Genomic DNA, 21231 nt, shown 5'->3' on the forward strand with positions numbered 1-21231 from the left:
AGTGAATGGCCCCAGAAAGGGCCAATCGGTTTAAGTGGAAATAGTTCCTCGACAAAGAAAATCATCATGAAATATTAGAATTTTTAGATAAAGATAAAATTTTAAAGCTCTCAGACAGAAAAAAATTGAGTTACATACCTTTTGCCCAAATCTTGGGTGTAATATCATTCTCCAATAAAATCAACCAGGATTCCTTTGAGAGATGGTTGATTGTAGGTCTGGGGCAGGAAAAATATAAGATGAGTCTGGAGCATCTTGCAGTGCCAGAAAGTAAGAAAGCTCAAAAAAACTTCAAAGTAATGGGGGTATGTCAAAACAAAGGGACATGAGAGCCAACTGAAAGCTAATAATGACCGAAGCTGGAACAATTTGAGCAACAAAATAAGTAAAGTAGTGTTGGATTATAACCCAAAATATAAAATATCCATGAGTCCATACTGATATAAATAAATGATTGAATAAATTAATAAATGTGGAGAAGAGACAAATCTCCCATGCAGAAGAATTTTAAATAATTTATATAGATTCTCCATACTGAAGGAGAGGGAGCATAATTCCTTACCCCTTAAGTATGGGTTACACATAGATACTTCCTTCCAAAGTGTACAGTATGGAAAAGGGGGAAAAGACTAACTTTACAGTGTAGAAACCTGACAATCCTACCTCAGCCAGGTGATCAAGGTCAACATCAACAGTCATAAATCATGCTGATAGAAGGCACTCTTGAAATGACTTGATGGAAATAGCACTTTATCTCTGTGATCTTCCTCCCAAATCTCAAACCTGCAGACTAAGAGAAAAACATCAGACAAATTCCAATAGAGAAACAACTTGTAATTTACCTGACCAGTACTCCTCAAAACTGTTTAGGACATCAAAACAAGGAAAAGTCTGAGAAACTGTCACATCCAAAAGAAGCAGCCTAAGGATATGACAACTAAACGTAAATATGGTAAGTTGGATGAGATCCTGGAGCAGAAAAAAAAGGACATTAAGTTAAAAACTAAAGACATTTGAATTAACTATGGACTTTAGTTAATAATTGTATCAACATTGGTTCATTAATGGTAACAAATGTGCCATACTAATATAATACGTAAATAGTAGGGGCAACTGTGTGTGTGTGTGTGTTTGTGGGGCTGGGGGAAGGTATATAGGACTCTCTGTATTATCTTTTCAAAAAATTGTTTATAAATCCCAAAGTGCTGTATAAGAAATAAAGTATTATTAGGATGAAAGTATAATGAGAAACAGGATATTCCCATATTCTCAAAGAATCTAGTCACAAAATAGGCATTAATTACAAAAGAAAAACTAGCAACTTTACAGTGGAGTATCCTAACAGAGGCCAACATAATTAAATGATCAAAATTAACATCACCAATAATAAGACATGCAATATTTTGCCCCCAAATTCATAAATTCAATTTAGTCAGGAGAACACACAAAACTCAAATAGAGGGATGATCTACAAGATAACTGGTCCATACTCATCAAAGGTGTCAAAGTCACTAAAGGCAAAGAAAGACCAAGGGATTGTCATAGAATATAGAGACCAAGGAGGCGTGACAAGTATGTATAATGTGGAATTCTGGATTGTATCCTGAATCAGAAATGTGACATTGGTGGAAAAACTAGTGAAATTCTAGTAAAATCTGTAGATTAAAACCACAACACAACAAAGAATTGGGCTATAAATTATATAGGATTTATCAGTTGCTGCATTGGAATCCAGAAGGCAATGGGTGGTAAGTTTCAAATGTCTAGAGAAGAATGAACTCCAGTCTAGTATTTTAGACACAGCTAAGCCATCAGTAAATATAAGAGAGGATATAAATAATTTTCAGACATGGGAGTTCTCAAAACTTTATTTTCCATGTACTTTTCCATCTATGTATTCTTACTTGAGAAATTATTGAAAAATGTGATTTTTCCAAGGAGAGAACAATACAAAAATGTTCCTGGGATCTAATAAACAGGGTTTCAAAATAGAACAAAGTGCCAGAATGAGAGATATACTGCAGACCCCAAGAGAACCAGTTCAGACTGGAGGTGGAGGTACATGTGGTAGTTTACAGAAATTTTGAAGAGTAAGAGAACATTTAGTCAACAGTTAAAAAAATAAGAAAATTTAAAAGTTATTTAAATATTAACCCGAGAAAAAACAAAATCACATATATATAAGGAAATATGATTATGGTACTCTCCTTGACTTAGCAGAATCTTATTATCAAAGCACCCAATGTGGGTTTAATCAGTGTCATATAGCAACATTGGCAGGATGTTTGCATGGGCAGGGGGCGAAAGAGAGGGAAAATGCTAATTTCCCATAGTAGAAATGTGATATATCATATCTAAAATTGATGAATCAAAAAAAAAGCAGTATCCACATACTATTTGTAAATTTGGAAGAAGATTATAGATGAAACAGCTAAAATGATTTAAAGGGTTGCCTGCCTAAAGTCAAGAAAATGAGAGAGTTTTGATACATGCCTTTTAGGAATATTTAACTTTTTAATCCATGTTTATGTTTTACTTTAATAAAACATAAAATTAATTGAAAATAAAGTTATACATAATTTCCCAGGAAGTCATCACACCAATATGAAGATATAAATAATGTCCCACCTCTCTGGAGCCCTGACTGCTGCTTTATCTCTTTATCCCATCTGAAGAAAAGACAGACTTGGAGCGAGAGATTTCACAAAACAACTGTTCAAGAGATGACTCTGCAAAGAGATGGCTGGCATCCCTATCTTTTCACATCACCTGAAATGAGAGAAATTTCCACATAGTCACCCAATATTCAATTGGCTCTTCTCTTCAGTGAATATTGCATTTATAGCCATAGCCTGAGAAATTCACCTACACATCCTTCCAAACTCCATTCTCACATTCAAGGAAGTCTACCTGCAGGCTCCATCTTGTAAACCCCTGTAAACAAAGAAAAACAAAGTGTGTTGTTCACCACCAGGTTCTACAAGGATTAAGTTGTTAGCCACTGCAGTCTCTGACCAAGAACACAGCCTGAGAGGAATTCAGAGTGAAAAACAGAATGAGGCACTCTGTGCTTTGGGTAAACAGGTCCCACAGATAGTTAGATGTATATCTCAGGAAGAATTTTAATGAACCCAGATTCTTGCATCTTCCCATACATCGAAAAGCACTAAAATCATTAACTTGAGATATCTGTTCTTTGTGACTAGCAGTAGTCTTTTACTAAAATGTGTGCTTGACTGCATGTATTCCTTAGCCAAAAATCATATGTAAACTGGCTTCTCCTCTACCTCTGGGGAGCAATTTCCTCAGAGCTACTGAATAGTTGTCTCCTGGGCTATCGTCCTCCCTAAGATCCCTGAATAAAACTTAAACTCACAACTCTTAAGTTGTGTGTTTTACTTTGAGTCAACATCCCCTCTGCCGGCAACTCTCTTCCAGAAGTAACTGCATCCCTTCCAGAAAGAGAATGTAATTGTCTTTCAGGACCCCTACCTCCCCATGCCCCCAGTATTACAGGTGATGGAGGGAGCAAATCTTGAATGAACCAATAGTACAGGACGGTTCATATCTTGCCAACACCATCTCATCTAATGCATAACAAACATCAGCTAAGGTAAATAGCTAATCATCTAAATCCAATATTCTGAAATGTTCATGAATGGCAAATAAATCAGGTTTTTTTCCTTCAACCATGTTATAGAAAACTGAAAGAATTAACTATTGTTTCATTCTTCTTTCTGAGTCAGATTCTTCTGCAATGTTTGTCAAGCCATTTTGCCTCTTGCTTTATTTTCCCTTCAACGGTTTAGCCCTCATTTTAAAAATCCTTAGGAAACCCTCTGCTGCCTTCTACCAGATCAAGTTAATTACCCCAGCTATGGGGTTTCATATTACTTATTCTAATTTAGTTATTAATTATGTCACTACTTGTTTAATTTACATCTTCTTCTCAGAATGTAACACCCAAGGGGTCAGTGAATGTATTGTTCTTACCACGGTGTCTCAGTATGAGCTCTGGAGATTCAAGAACTGTTGTATATGTTATCTGTAAAACAAAATAATAATGTACCAATGTCTAAAGTCATTGGGGTGATTAAATTATACAATGTATATAAAGCTCATTGACTTATAGTTACTACTTAATAAATGTTATGTTTTATTGTTATTAGATTTTTTATTACAGATTATTAAGGAACAATCAGAACAATAACAACAAGAACGCAATTTCCAGACACCTACTTTAGAATAGAATAAATATAGAAAGGTTAAAGGAAATAGTATCACATTGTAAGTAAATAGGCTTCCTAGCAACTGTGGCTACTTAATGTAAAGTGTAATGAGGATTTTGGACACGCTAGAGAAAGGCAGAAAATAAATTATGCAAGATGAGTAGGAAAGAAAGGTAAGATTCCCAAGTGTACTAAATGTATAAATTATTAAAGTCATACTGCATGTGGTCTTTCTTTGCGTAGTTCTGGCCTTGGTACAAGTAAACATATGTAAGAAATTAAAACATAGTACTGAGTGTAATCAGCTTATATTAAGTGCTTAATTAGTATTTGTTGATGAATTAGTTTACAATTAGTGTTTTCAGACATTTGCCATGAAATGTAATATATTGTTTAACAGAAACATTTCTCTATGTACAGGCAGAAATATTTGGAGAACGCCTAGGTGAAACCAAGAAGAAATTTAAAGCTCTGTAAACAGTTTTGCAGGACTTCTCCATATGATTATTCAAGACTGTCTCTGCATATACAGTCTTTCTTCCCTAAGATGACCAAATTGAGGCTTTTTTACTCTTCCTTAAGATCTACTTTTCCCCTCTCTTCCTGATTCTTTTTGTTACCTCCTTCCTTAGGGACTTTGCTCAGTTTTCTGCTTTTTCTTTATCCTCAAATTCGCTCATTAGACTAAACTGTAGATACGCTACACACTCCATTTACAGAAAAAAGTACATATGCACAAACCTAGAAAGTTTTGCACTTAGTTTCATAAGATTTGTGAACCAGTCTGAAGGTCATTTGTTTATTTTAAAGTAGACAGTGCAGGGAAACAAACTCCTAGTCTTCCATAGGCTACCGTTCTTTCTTTTCTCTACCACCTTAAAAGAACAGCTTCTATGTGGTGTCTCACTTCCTCCCCATTCGTTTTTTCATTCTACTCTGGAATTTCCCACTGAAATACTCTTGCCAGAGTCACTATAAGAGTATCTTATATGAATAAAGTACTGTGCAAAGGACACACAGGCTGTGGTGGCTGTCTCCATAAGTTGCTCTATTAGTTTACCTTTCTTTCAGTGTATATTTTCACAAGCATTTTGCAAAGTTTATACTACAAAAATTAAAATTGTACGTTTCAATGCTGATTAACTGAAATTATGTATTATCATGTCTTATAATTCAGTAATTTCATTTTGTTACAATTGTCTTCCCTCTCTGGAAAATCATGTTATGTTAGGATTCTGGGAAGTGAGCAGGCACTGTAAAAAACTGTGAAAAATGATTTGCTAAATGTCAGAATTAATGGCCCCTTTTCAGTTTCCATCTGCCTAACACCTCTGTTGTATTATTTCCTTCCTGAAACTATAGTTTTCTTTGTGTTTGCTCACCCCACACTTTTCTAATTCAATTTCTCTGGCCCATCATCTCAAGAGAACTGGTTTTATTCCAGCTCTTTCTGTAATCCAGGGCTCTCCAAAAGAATTCTCTGCAGTGATAGAAATGTTCCATATCTGCCTAATACAATAGTCATCAGCTATATGGAGCTACTGAGCATTTGAAATATGGCTAATGAAATTGAGGAATGGCTTTACAAATTTTTATTCTCTTAAAATTGATTTAAATTCAAAAAATTATGTGTGGCTAGTGGCTACCACACTAGGCAGTACAACGCTAGAAAATAGTGTGATCTTGGAGAAGAAATTTTTCTTCTCAGTTGCTTCATTTGAAAAATAGGTGATCAGAACAGCTGGTTTCAATGATTCTTTCTACTTTCAGGTCTAAATTTTGATTGTGCTCCTCCACATGAAAAAAATCATGATTTCCTGAAAACATAAACCCCAAAGATTTTCCTTTTTATGATTTGAAGCAGAAACAGTTTGAATACTGGAGAAGAGAATTAGCCCTCAGTTAGTTATTGGCATTTACTCAGAGAGCATTTGCACAAAGAAAGTAGAATGCCACTTAAGGAATTATAGTTTAGTTGCTAAGAGAGTAGATCATGAAAGTTCTCATGGAGCAAAAAAAAATTGTAACTGTGTGTGGTGATGGATGTTAACTAGATTTATTGTGGTGAACATTTCACAATATATACATATATTGAATCATTGTTGTACACCTGAAACTAACATAATGTTATATGTCAATGATATCTCAATTTAAAAAAAAGAAATTATGGATTGCTGTTATAAGAGGCATTCATATTGGTTTAAATTGAATTAGGAGTCATTGACTTAAATGAGGTAACAGAACTGATGATGAATTTAATAATTATTCCAATTTAAATGCCTATGAACTGTGTACATTATTTCTTAAGGAATTTCCTCAACATATTTTTCAAGGGTCTGCACACAGTGGGCATTGAATAAAAGTGACTGATTGAAAAACAATTTTAAATTAAGTTTTTCCTTTAGATACATTATATTTTAAATAAGAAAATACCCTATTGCCCCCTGGTGGTCAAATTAAGCCTTATATGCTACACACTCTACTCCTACCCAACTTTCCCATTGTTTTTTTTTTTTTTCCATTGTTTTATTCAAGCTTTTTCTTATCAGAGGTAGGGTGTTGGTTCAGATCTATTTTCATTTCAGCTGTGATTTTTGTGAGATTAATAATTGTACCTGGCATGTCTGAGCTGATTTAACTGCTATATATGAAATAATTCCTGCCCCAAATCTAAATTTCAGAGTCTGTGTCTGCTCTCTCCTCTCCTTGCTTCCCCTGCTCCTTTCCTCCTCCCTTACTCTCATTAATAATACATCCATGCACATTTGCAAGGCTGCACATTCATTTAGCTTGCCTTTGCCCCTCCTGTTCAAATTAACTGTAAGGAACAGAAAAATTATTATTAGACATTCAGAGCTGACAATGATCTCTAGTTCAAGTCTCTCATTGTAGAAGTTAAGATGTATTTCACAAGGTACATTTAAGATAACAGTGTAAATAATGATGTTAAATGTCCTGCCCACCACTCAGGACTTTTCCTTCTGTTTCCTTCTTAGTTTCCTTTTTAATTTCCTTCTCAATTGCCTTAAAGTCAAGCAGATAGGGATATTTCATTATTAATTTTATACACAAATATTGGTAAATTTTGTGCCAGATTTTGTGCTAAGCGCAAGGCAGACCCTTCTTTCCCTTATGAAAATTATAGACTAATAGAGACTACAGATAAATAGGATTTACAGTACAATGTGATACAACTGCATTGAAAGAACAAATACAAGGTACTATGGAGGTTCAAGAAAAATTGTTCCGAATCTAGATGGCAAGGATCAAAAACACTTCCCATCAGAAGTGGTGGCTAAGCTTTGACCAATGTTGCAATTCCAGTAACCCCATAGTAGTCAATTTGTCAATTTCTATAAGAAATTTGGCCATGAGGTATAAGAGCAAGGAGCTTATCTTTCTACAGGCTAAGTTTGTTTAGAAATAGGGATTGATTTATAAAGACAAAACAAAAACAAACTCAGAACCCATTCTCTTCCTGATTAAATACCTGAGTATCCCCTAACCCAGGCAAAGGGAAAGGTAAGGAAAAAAGAGAGATAAACAAGTAAGATGGCAAGAAGGCCATTAGAAGATTTTACAATCAATTCAGTAAAACATAATAGCACCAAAGTGCTTCAGAAGAGAACCACATTTGAAATTCTAGGTAGACAGTAGGGAGTTTATATGAAATCAGTGTTCAAACTTTATTTTAATAAGATAATTTGTTTCAAGGACTCAGAATGCAAGGAAATTTTTGCTACATTTTGGGGGAGGGTAGTTGCTAAAAGGTGACCATTTACTTTGGGATCTAGGAAAAAAGAACAACATTTTGAGGGCCAGAATTAGTTGCAAGTTCCAGATCTTGTTTTAGAAAAACATTTGTTTTAGGAAATTGTTTGTATTTTAATGATAATTGAGAATTTGTCTTTTGAGACATCCACAATTTCGGATTTGAAAATTTACACAAACGCCATAATTGTGACTAAAAGAACTTTCTGTGTATAATCTATTGCAATTGCTTCTTGGCTTCCACCCTTGTAGTCATTAAGAATAAATGTCAGTATTTGTAATGGCACAAACATTAGTTTTGCTGCAATGGTGATGATTTTCAATAGTCCAAGAGCAGGGAAGGAAAACAAAATGCATTTAGAGAGTGAAGATAAGTAAGAAATATATTACTGCTTAGGCAATTCTTGGAGTTTTGGGGACCTTGAGACTAAGAAAATTGTGATTATCTGAGAACTCACAATTGCATCTAAAACACCACGGTTTCATTTTACTTTAAATCAGTTAAAATCATTTAGAGTTGAAAATTTTATTGAGAACATTATATACAATACATTCTTCAGCTCAGACTGAAACTTATGGCAGGTATTCATTTTATGGAGGGTTAATTATTTATTGAAGTCAGAGGCATAATGTAGTATGTGAATAATGTAGTATATCGTACTCTCCAGTAATTTGTTTGCTTGAAAATAGCCCAGATTCTCTTTTTAGTAGGGCTCTTCATTCCTCACCCAGTTTTCTTCCACCTAAGTTATTCTTCACTTGTTTGAAACTTCAAAGAATCCTGAATTGCTTACTGAGTCCCAGTTATTTGGGGGCCACTCAGTCTATGTTCCTCTGACATTTAACAGAGCTGAACAATGATGTTTCTATTTAAGTAATTCTATGCATTCCCATGTGTAGAGATGTAACTAGATCGTAATAAATAGGCCCTTGACTCGAGAAAAATGCAGAATACTAATTTTTTTTCAATTAAAAACACTCCCAATTCTGCAGGTTTGAAATTCATTTAAAATGGTCATTCAGGGTATTATTAAAGTGGAAACAAATTTATTAAAAGGTAGCACAAAAGGAGCAAAGGCATTGACAGTATGGAGCTATGCTTTGACAATTGTCATTACAGCCAGCATAATTCAGCACACATTATATGCTGAGCTAAAGGCTCATAAAGGAAGTAAGATTATCATCTCAACATACATAATGAGTCCAAGTAGACTTAATCCAGGGTCCATGTTCTTAACCCCTAGGGGATAACCTCTTAACCTCTATATTCTAAGCCAATTTATAGTCCCCAAACTTTGGTTTACATGAAAAAAATAGCTTAAAGAAATTACTGAAAATTTAATAGATATGGAGTGAGGTCTAGGGATAAACATTTTAACTGCAGCCCAGATTACAAGTGTAGATATACTAAAGTACTGGGATATACTAGTTTGGCAGGGATCATGAATATAACAACGGAGTTATTTTGTACATGTGAGCATCAGGTACTTGGTTTGTACAAGTTGGAGGCGCCAGCTTCTTTACTCAGTACCCTTCACTCACCATCAGCTGCCTGCACACGTCACTGCCCAGCACCAGGCAAGCTCCCTTCTAGGGATGCTCTGTTTACCCAAGAAAAGTGGCACTGCCTTCTTTCAAACATTCACTTTTCCTAATGTAACTGCTTTGGCTAAGCATTGGCATCTTCTTCGAATATTATGCCAAGAGTTGGAAAAACATAATACTCTTCACAGGCCCACTGGGACTGCTGCATGGAAAGCGTTAAAAAGAACTCTTTCCCAGCTTTACTAAGAGCCATCAGTGACAAGTTAAATTCGAATCCATTTTCTAAACACAGTTAACGGAGATGCTAAAAGGAACAGAAGTAGTCATCTCTTATGTAATAACATAATTTCCAGTTCCATTGTAACTTGTCTGTAAAAGAGAAGTGTTAAACAACATGAAAACCAGCTAGCATATTGGTCATATTTATTCCTTACTTCTAACTACCGATTCTCTGCTTCCACTCTTTTTAAAAGGTATTTCATTTTACGGAGACTATTATTTATAATCATATAAACTTTATCCAGTTTTAGTCACCACACCAAGTTTTACAGTGTCTGAGAAGTGCACATGGCACTCAAGATAGGTTAACACAACTAGCCAGGGTACTCTAGGAAGTGCTATAAAATATGAAACAAAATGTGTTGGGTAGAATTTCTGGTTTTGATAAATCTTGCTATTAGCACTGGTCTTATTAATATATTCTGAATTTCAATGTGTGATTTATTTTTTGAATGATAAATTACTTGGGGATATTAACTTGAAGGTGCTCTGCTAGGAGGTATGTCCCAGATTTTTAAAATGTAGTAGTATGGAATAGGCAAAAAAACAGAGAGTCTATCTAACAGTGTTCTTGAGCATCAAATTTTACACGAGCAAATAATTTTGTTCATTAGAAAGGCAATACTGGAAGCATGGAAAGTACTTCTGGAGTTTAACAGGCAGAGTCAGGCTATATGAATATATGGGGCACCGCTTACTGTCACCACAGATCTCAAGCTCACCTACAGTTCCTAGACCAATTCTTTGGTCCCAGCTACTGTAAATCCACTGACTTTAGGTGGACCTTGTCCCAACTATAGCAGAACAATCTAATGCTAAATTTTGTGATGCTTAATCATCCCACTACCTCTGACTCAATGAAAGTTCCATGCAACAGGTGGAGGAATTTGGCTTCCTGATGGGAGCTGAGACAGTCAGGTGAGACACCTAGAAGTGAAGGCAAATTAATCCCCCGTGGGGAGAGCTTTGTCCAATGAGAGGTAAAGGGTCAGAGGGAACCAGAATAAATTCTCTCTCAATGTCCTCCTGGTTTGGACTATTTGAGATGCAGCAGCTCCATACTGCTTCTAGGAAAACATCCAGCAAGCCAAAGCAAAAACTTATCCTTGTTACAAAGCTGTGGCTGCCTCACTCCTGTATATCTGTTCTCCCCCTTTAAAAAATCAGAACCTGAAGCAAAAGTTATTTGCTTATGCTTTTTTTTTTTTTTTTTTTTTTTTTTTGCGGTACGCGGGCCTCTCACTGTTGTGGCCTCTCCCGTTGCGGAGCACAGGCTCCGGACGCGCAGGCTCAGTGGCCATGGCTCAAGGGCCCAGCTGCTCCGCGGCATGTGGGATCTTCCCGGACCGGAGCACGAACCCGTGTCCCCTGCATCGGCAGGCGGATTCTCAACCACTGCGCCACCAGGGAAGCCCCTGCTTATGCTTTAAAAAAAAAAAAAAAAAATTATCGGAGTATAGTTGCTTTAGGGTGACTGCGGTCCTTCAGACCTCAGCTCCTGTGGTGTTGCAATCACCAATAAAAAGCAGGCACATAAGCTTTTACTTCAGATTCTGTTTTCTATGTAACCCTATTGAAGACAATGTAGCTGGCTGGGCAGTGTTTATAACATAATTTCAGTCCTAATGCAAGTTTCAAAAGGTTTATGAGTTTGTTCAGCTCCAGTTGGAGGGAACATAGAAAGCCGTACAGAAATATACTTCACTAGAACAGGCTGAGTTAGGGAACTCAGAAATTGCTCCAACAGGGAGAGTTGTATGCCCGAAACTGTTTACTCAAGGCTGCCTGAGTATTGCTAAAGGAGATTTGGAATTGTGGTTGGTTGGCACAGTTACAGACTTTAAAATTAAGAAGACTTCTGAAAGGCAAGGGAAAGGAAATATGATAATATAAAAAAAGGAAATTGGAAAAATCAAGAATAAAAGAGGCAAATCATTCAGAATTCAGCTGAGAAGGAGCCCTGGCTTGGAAAAGGGAGTCTAGAATAAAATGCTTTACTAATGTCCCACCAGCTTTCCATTCTTGAAGATACATCAGTGTGATCATGGTATATTATCCTTTTTACTTATTATTGGATTTGATCTGCTAATATTTTGTTTAGGGTTTTTGCATCTATGATCATGAGAGACATTAGTATACAATTTGTCCTTCTTATAATATCCTTGTCAGATATTGTATCCATGGTTATGCTGACCTCATACCAGCAATCACTTTTCTATTTTCTGAAAGAGTTTATGTATACGTCTAGAAAAGTTCACATGTGAAACCATGGCTTTAATGCCTTATTCAATTTTTAAAATAAGTATAGAATTATTCACATTTTCCATTTCTTCCCAAGACAAATTTGGAAAATTACATTTTTAAGAAATTTGTCTACTTCATCTAAATGTTTAACTTACTGGAATAGAGTTGTCCATTATACTCTCTCTTATCTTTGTATACTAGAATATGTAATGATGTTCCATTTTAAAAATTCTTGATTTGGTAATTTCATTTTTTCTTGATCAGTTTTGTTATTTAAAAAAAATTTTTTTCTTAGTCTTTTTAAAGAACTAAATTTAGTTCTGTTGAGTCCTCTATTGTTAATTTGTTTTCTATTTCATTGTTTGTGCATCTTATCTTTATTATTTATTTTCTTCTCTTGTGTTTTGGTTTGATTTGCTGTTATTTCCTAGCTTCTTTAGATGGATTCTCCAATTATTAATGTTTAGGCTTTCTTCTTTCCACAATAAGCATTTAAGTCTATAAATTTCACATAGCACCACTTTAGCTGCATTCTATAAATTTCTGTTTGTTTTCTTTTCATTTTCATTTAGCTCAAAATATTACCTGATTTCCTTCACAATTTGTCCAATGGGCTATTTAAAAGTGTGTTATTTAATCACTAAAGAGTTAGAGATCTCTTTTTGTTGTTGTGTGGTTGTTATTTCTTATTTTCTACTTGTTTAATTTCATTGTGGTCAGATAAATATTCTGTATGATATTTAAACCTTGGGCTTTATGATTCAAGACATGGTCTATTTTGTTAAATGTTTCATGTGCACTTGGGGGAAAAGTGTATTCTGTTGTTAATAGGTAGAATGTTCTGTATGTCAGTCATTTTTGTTAATAGTGTTGTTCAAATATGTTATATGCTTCCTGATTTTTGTGGCTTTCTTTTATGAGTTAGTGAAAGAGGTATGGCAAAATATCCTATTATGATTGTGGATTTGTGTATTTTTCATATGATGTTGTCAATATTTGCTCTCTCTATTTTTTTTTTTTTTTTTTTTTTTTTTGCGGTACGCGGGCCTCTCACTGTTGTGGCCTCTCCCGTTGCGGAGCACAGGCTCCGGACGCGCAGGCTCAGCGGCCATGGCTCACGGGCCCAGCCGCTCCGCGGCATGTGGGATCCTCCCAGACCGGGGCACGAACCTGTGTCCCCTGCATCGGCAGGCGGACTCTCAACCACTGCGCCACCAGGGAAGCCCTGCTCTCTATATTTTAAAGCTATATTTTGGGTATACAAAGATATAATATTGTGATATCTCCTCAGTATATTCAACCTTTTATCATTATGAAATATCATCTTTATTTCTAGTGATGCTTTTTGCTTTAAAGTATTTTTGTATTACCTTAGTAAAACTACACATTCTTTCTTTTGGTTGATATTGCATGGCATAATCTTTTATATCATTTTACTTTCAAACTTTCTTATATTTAAAGTATGTTTATTGTAATCAGAAAATAGATCTATTTTCATCCAGACTGAACATCTTCATCTTTTAATGGTATCACTGGTATATTTGGATCTAGATCTAACAGCTTACTCTTTTCCATTTTTCCCTTTTGCTCATTTCCTTTTTCTTCTTTCTTGACTTGTTATGAATTAATCAAAGGCATTTTTAATATTTCTATTTTCCCTTTTATTAACTATAGATTGTGTTATTATTTTGGGAGGAGGAAGGATGAATTTCCCAGAGATTACACAGTGGATCCTTGATTTATTGAGTCTCTACCTTAAATTAATACTTTATCAAGGTAGTACAAATGGATACATATTATGGTATATTCAAATCACTGCTATATACAGCAATTTGGATGAATCTCAAAATCATAATATTCAGCTAAAGAAGATATATACAAAAGAGTACATGCTTTGGGATTCTATTGCTATAAAATACTGCAATCTGCCAAAATAATTTATGGTGATAAAAGTCAGGATAATGGTTTCTTTGGGGGAAAGTGGCAGAGATGGGGTACAGAGGGAATTTCTAGGGTGCTGGTATTTTCTATATTTTTATCTATGTGTTGATTGTATGGTCGTACTATAACCATGTTATGAAAATTCACTGAGGTATACACTTACATATGTACTCTTCTATAGATATATTAATATATGTGCAATATTAATATATATGTTAACCTTTAATAAATGTAAAATAAAAATCTAGTTTTAAAAACACTCCTTGGAGAAATTGGAATCCTTTTGCACTGTCAGTGAGATTGTAAATTGGTTCAACTGCTATGGAAAACAGTATGGTGGTTTCTCAAAAAATTAAAAATAGAACTGCCATATGATCCAGCAATCCAATTTCTGGGTATGTATACAAAAGAATCAAAAGAAAGATCTTGAAACGATATTTGCACTCCTGTGTTCACTGCAGCACTATTCACAATAGCCAAGTAGTGGACGCAACCCAAATGTTCATCAACAGATAAAAGGATAAACAAAATGTTGTACATATATACTATGGAATATTATTCAGCCTTAGAAAGGAAGGAAATCCTTAAGCATGCTACAACATGGATGAACCTTAAGGACATTATGCTAAGTGAAATAAGCCAGTCACAAAAAGACAGATGCTGTATGATTCCACTTATATGAGTATCTAAAGTAATTAAATTCATAAAAACAGAAAGTAGACTGGTGGTTGCCAGGGGCTGAGGGAAGGGGGAAATGGAGAGTTGTTGTTTAATGAGTTATAGAGCTTGAGTTTTGCAAGATGAAAATGTTCCGGAGATCTGTTTGTGCAACAATGTGAATATACTTAACACTACTGACCTATACACTTTAAAATTATTAAGATAGTAAATTTTATGTTTTTTTACCACAATTAAATTTTTTTTAATTTAAAAAATTAAAAATTTTTAAAAACTTAAAAATTCTATGTTTTTTTACCACAATTTAAAAAAAATTTTTTTAAGTTAGCCTTGGGGCTAACTTGTATAAGTTGTCCAGACAGGGTGAATCACTCCTTTGTGCTCATAACACATTACTCATATGTTTTTGAACACTCATATAGCTACCAAATTGAAATGTGCAAGTGTACTCAGCAGATTAATAATAAAATCATTCATTTTTCAAGGAGAGTTCTAGGAAATGTAAAGGCATGGGTCTTTAAGTGGTCATAGTAATCCATTTTGTAATCAACCTTGATTTCAGAAACAAATATTGTAAGTAATGTTTTCTTCAGCTCTGCCTTAGGCTTGCTCTGGTGATCCTAGAGGGGATTGGCAAAATAGCCCATGAGGGGCTTGAGATGTCTTTCTTCACGAAGCTAAGGCTCACCTGCATGACATCTAGTTCCTCAAATCTGCCTGCTTCTTTTTTCTAAGTCCTAGAATCCTGCCACAATTATCTTCCTTTTTTTCTTCGTTCTGCACTGACTTTACCAAGTAATCAAGATGTGTGCTATGTGTGTGATTAAGACAGACCTCTTCTTGAAGACAGATTCCTTCATATCTTGTTCAACTTGTAGCGATCTTCCAAATACTGGCTCCTTGACTTGTCACTCAGAGTAGAACTTCTTCTCTTTAAACCCATAGGCAGATTATTTCTACCCTTCTTGTTAAAAGAGTTGTTATAAATTCTGCATATGAATCCAAGTTACTGCACTACCTCTAGTGTAATGAGGTCATCCTCTGCTGAAATATTTTCTACTAGTGCCTGACCCTGCAGACCTTCACACGATTGACAGCATTTTTGTGTTTCTTCAATGGTTTCCATCTCTCATCTGTAACAAGAGAATATTGTTCTTTTAAACAAAGTCATATTCTCCTCTTCTTTGCACAGAACTTCTTCAGTTTCTGGTAGAAAACAACCCTTACTATTTTCAAATTTTATAGCAGTAGCCAAAGTCTTCAGCCTCAGCCAGAAAGGCAGTGCAAGGGATTTAAATTCTTTCAGGCATGTATAATAATGACCATCACCTTCCAGCCAAGAAGAGTCCTACTGTTTAGAAATTGGGTTTCCATGCAGGTTGGGTTGAAAATATTGTTTAGTTTGCAATCTTACAGAGAAGTTTCCCTGGATTTCTCTGTGAAACGAAAACAAATAAACCAAAAAAAGAAAAAAAACCATTGTGAAGAATATTTTATATCTTCTGATTGGATAAACAACTTTTTCCTTCAAATCACAACTCTAGTCTGGTCAACTTGCATGTCTTTCAACAGTAAATTTCAATATCATATGTTCGTAGTTAATCAGTACTCTTGATTCATCTCTAGGGTGATGATTTCAATTCTAGATAAACTCTGCTTTCATTTTGAGGAGAGAGTTTTCAATGAGTCAAAAATAAATCTGACATAGTTTCTAGTCCCCTCCAGTCTTCCCAGGAAACAGCTGCTGTCTGTCCAACTAGTTACTCAAGCCAGAAATTAGGAGTCATCCGTGGCACTTTCTTATTGATCCTCCACCCACTCCATCATTATTAGTGAAACCTGTTGATACACTTTTAAACAGCTTTTAAATCCATATACTCTCCACATTTATGACATCACTACGCTGTTCCTAGCCACTATCAGCTCTCACCAGTACTAATGCAATAGCCACCTACTGGTCCATTCACATATCCTCTTCTATTCCAAGCAGTCTCTGAAGAAAAACCCTCTCACAATGTAAAAGTGATTATATCAACCCATTTCTCCTAAAGACAAGATCAAAATCATTATTAAGATCCTCAGGACCCCACATGGTCTGACATCTTTCTACCCATTCAGTCTCCTTTCACTCCAAGCACCACCTCACTGAATGCACCTCAGCTGCACTTCTTCATTTAGTTCCTAGAAAAGGCTATACTACTTCACTTACTCATCCTTCAGATTCCAGGGAAAGCTTCATTGACAATCCTGAGTATATTAAACTCCTCTACTTTTACAATTGTAGCAATTACAACATTAATAATTTAACATCTGCACGTCTGATTTTTCAATCAATGTTTGTCATCCTGCTTCTACAAAAACTAAATGCAGACAGAAACCTAGTTTGTTTTTTCTCTTCATGACTATCATGACTATCTAGCACAGGATATGACACATAGTGTTGGCTCATTAATAATTTGTTGAATGAAAAAATGATCTGGCAACCTTAAATAAAAGCAATTTTAGTCTCTACTATATTCTCTTAAAAATTCTCAAGTCTCAGTATCTTACTAAGGCATGTTCTTAAAAATTATTTCCCTATTTTTTTCACTTTCAATATTTCTTATACCTCCTAGTCATCTCTGTTTCTTTTCTCTTTCCTGTTTTCTCTCCCAAGAGAAATCCTGTGATTTAGCCAAAGCAAATCCCACTAGCCTCTCTTCTTCTCCAGCTTTTCCTTTTACTCACTATTAGGATAAGTATGGGGATCTCTGGTTAGTAGGAAATCCTTAAAGAAATAAGTGAGGACTGGGAAATATTAATGGTTAACATCTACTAAGGGTTTCTTAATGAGTCAGGTGCTGATTTCAGTACTTTTCATGGATTGGCTCAAACTTCAAAAACCCCATTATGTAAAGGCTAAAACAATTCTCATTTTATTGAGGAAAGATATGAGGCACAAAGGAGTTAGTAATCTATCAAGATCAGAGGGATGATAAATGGTTGAGCCCTGTCTGAACTTAGAAAATCTGAGTCCACTGTCTATCAGTAAGCAGTAGGCTACTGTCTCCCTCAAGTAACAAAATAATTCTCAGTGGTGGTGAGCTTGGAAAAGGCTGTAAAAACTCACGCATTTATATTGTTTTGTGCTTGTCACACACACACACACCCCTATCCAGTGTCTAGCATAAACTCTAGAAAATGGCCAATATCCGTAGAATAAACTAATGAATGAAAGAATGATTAACCAATGAATCAGTCTGTCAAGCAGTATGACTTAAGGTGTTGAAGCAACAAAATGATGTACAAGCAGCTTGTGTTAAGAAGAATAATCTGTAGGATAGATTGTAGGAAACAGCCTTGAAGAAATACCAGTAACTAGACACTTACAATAATTTACATAGGAAATGGTAGGACTTGTACTAGAAGATAATCATGAAGCTGGTCAGATAGATACTTTTTATAAAATTTCTTGAATGTGAAGTTCTTTTTCTATTTTTTCTCTGACTTCCATTTACATATCTGCAGAAGGACAGATAAGGCAGATAATGGGGAAGGGAAGGCAATTCACATCTATAAATTGTTTAAATACATTATGGTACAAACTTTAAAAATTACTCTCCAAAAAAAGACCAGCTTCTGCCTTAACAGAACTTATTTCCTATTTAATATCCCATAGGGATTATATTAACCTCTTTCATTGTATTATAGTTTTAGTGATAAGGAAGGAACTTAAACTGTTTCCAAAGAGGTCTTTTTCTTTTTTCATCTGTATTACTTTCTTTCTCTTCCCTAGACCACATTAAATTTAGACTCAGGTTTGTAAATGCTACTGAAGTAGAACACTATCTTCCTCCTCTCCTGCCAAAGATGTCCATATCCCAATCCTCAGAATATCAATGTTAACTTACCTGGCAAAAGAGACTTTGAAAATGTGATTAAGTTAAGGATCCTCTGATTGGGAGACTATCCTGGATTACCTGAGTGGGTCCAATGTAATCACAAGGGTCCTTATAAAAGGGCGGCAGGAATATCAGAGTCAGAGATAGTTTTGAAGATGGAATGAGGGGCCATGAGCCAAAGAGTGCAGGAGGGCTCTAGAAGCTGGAAAAGGCAAGGAAACAGATTCCTCTCTACAGCCTCCAGAAAACATGTAGCCCCTATGACACCTGGATTTTAAGATTTCTGACCTTCCATACTATAAGGTAATGAATTTGTGTTGTTTTAAGCCACTATGTTTGTGATAATTTGCTACAACAGCAATAGGAATGTAATACCCCTACAGTATACCCATAACTTATTATTATATTTTTATTTCAAGGTTGGCAAGGAGCAAAAGGACTAGTATTGATTCACCTCAAAGAGTCAATTATTTTGCTATTGCTGAGGACAGAGACAAAGTAATTCTCGGAACATTATAAAGTTAACGTCATTCAGTTTTGTTTTATTTTCAGAGATGCTTTAAGTAGCTTCAATATAGTATCTTAGTTTTTCAAAACTGGATTACCCATGGAGGAGTATAAGATTGATAGTGAGAGAAGGGAGAGAGGCAATGTAGATGTAAAAACATGTTATGTGCTTAATCTATAAAGTACCAATTTTTTTTATTCCATTGTTTATCAGAGGAAAAAAAAACAATAGCTCCTGAGAACTAATGATATAAATGAAAGCATATATCATTTTGATATATAAACTTTATTACATAAAAGGCATTCTGGAATTATATTGTTCAAAACAAACTTTTCTAGAAGCAATGTTTACATTTTCCTCTGTGTTAATTACTCCCTTCATCCATATCCTAAACTATAATTTACAGTTCAAGTAGTATATTTTCCACTATAGTACAGTCTTTCATTAATTTACCCATAATCCAAAACTCAATTTCTTCATTGTTTCCAATTAATACATGTTTATCTTTTCCCATTTGTTGTCCATCTATGCTATCTATCTGCTGGTCAGAAGCTTTCCGAGGCTGATTGAATTTATATTTAAATAACAGTGGAAAGAATTCATATCTTGGTATAATCTTATACTCAAACACAACAGATTGGGGAAAAAAACCTATATTCTTTATATATTGTTACTGATGCTATGTAGATAAACCAGGAATAATTCCAAAGTATCTTCTGACTGTGCTTCTTAAATGATGTGTGATTAACGAGTTTTAGTCCTCAAAGTAATTTAAGAAAAAACTTTCTACCTGCCAGACATCCCTCTCACCTCAGTTACACTTACTCAGGGAGAATTCTCACAACCCAAACAAAGTTTTGCTTTCCCAGTAGCTGCAGAGTGCAAACTGACAGGCTGTGATCTCACTAAATGATGCCAAGAGAATCTGTTATTTCTGTTTGATTGCATTAAAGCATAGTTCTGATGAGTGTCCTGAGTCATAGGCTTAGGTAATATCTCTAGAATCTAGAATCTAAAAGAAGAAGCCATTTAAAATGTCATAGACAAATGAGTTTTTTCCTCAGCTCAGTAACTTATTGGCCTTGCCACTATTTTTTCAGTTAAAGACTTTATCTTTGGGCCTGAATTAAATTCTTCTTACATTAAGGATGAACATTAAAACTCCATGAAAACAGAGACTGGTGACTATCCTTCCTTTTACATACTTGTTCTTGCATCAATCATCACTTCACAGTTGAACTTCATCATGTCAAACAGTTCATTTAAGTAATGATGACCACTGACCCTTGTAATTCATTCCACAGTCTTTTGCAATTTCATATTGTCTCATTAGGTTCAGTTCTAGCCCATTTCATGATCAGGCTGTAATTTGTTCGTTTTCCATTAACTTCATTATAGGCAATTATTTAAGAAACTCTCTTAAAAGTTGTCAGATGGAGAGAAAATTAGCAGATTTTAGAGTTACTCTACCTTTGGGTACACTCTAGGTAGATGACAACATTCCAGAAACAATCCGGACTTGTTCTTAAGTAGCCTCAGACATGTATTGTAATCTCTATGGTTCCTATTGTCAAGAGGTTTGAGGGAGCCTAATTAATCACTCTTCCCATCTTTGGGAACTTAACCAATTTAAGTCAGACAAAAATCCAGTGAGTATTAAAATAGGCTCAGAATTTTTACCAGTAAAGCTGGAGTGAAGAGTATAGCAGGGTCTTTCTACCTTTATTTTGATCCCAGGACTTGAGACCCTCAGGTCTCTGACCTGTCTGTCTCATTGCAGGTGGATGAGGTGGGCCTAAAAGAAGCCCTGCTTCTTCTGCATACTCCATGGAATTTACAAGAGCAAGCATTAGCTTTTCCTAGACACAGTTCTCTCCCAAAAGACAAGAGATAATTGGGTTCATGCTGCCTAAATCATAATGCCTGGGTCCTAACCTCATGCTTATGTGACTCAGGGAAGGGCAGACTCAATCCGAATGCTCACTTCTTCTACCATGGGGAGAGCTCAATACTGGAATAAGGTGGGAAAGGAGGATGTGATGAAATGTTCTTTCCTGAGAAATGGAGTGAAAGTTCCTTCATAGAAAAATGAACATGGAGAAATAGCTCCCTGCACCCAGGAAAAATACCCTGACTTGTCAGGTATATGACACCC

This window comes from Physeter macrocephalus, chromosome 2 (assembly GCF_002837175.3).
Source record: "Physeter macrocephalus isolate SW-GA chromosome 2, ASM283717v5, whole genome shotgun sequence".
In the NCBI taxonomy this organism is placed as follows: domain Eukaryota; kingdom Metazoa; phylum Chordata; class Mammalia; order Artiodactyla; family Physeteridae; genus Physeter; species Physeter macrocephalus.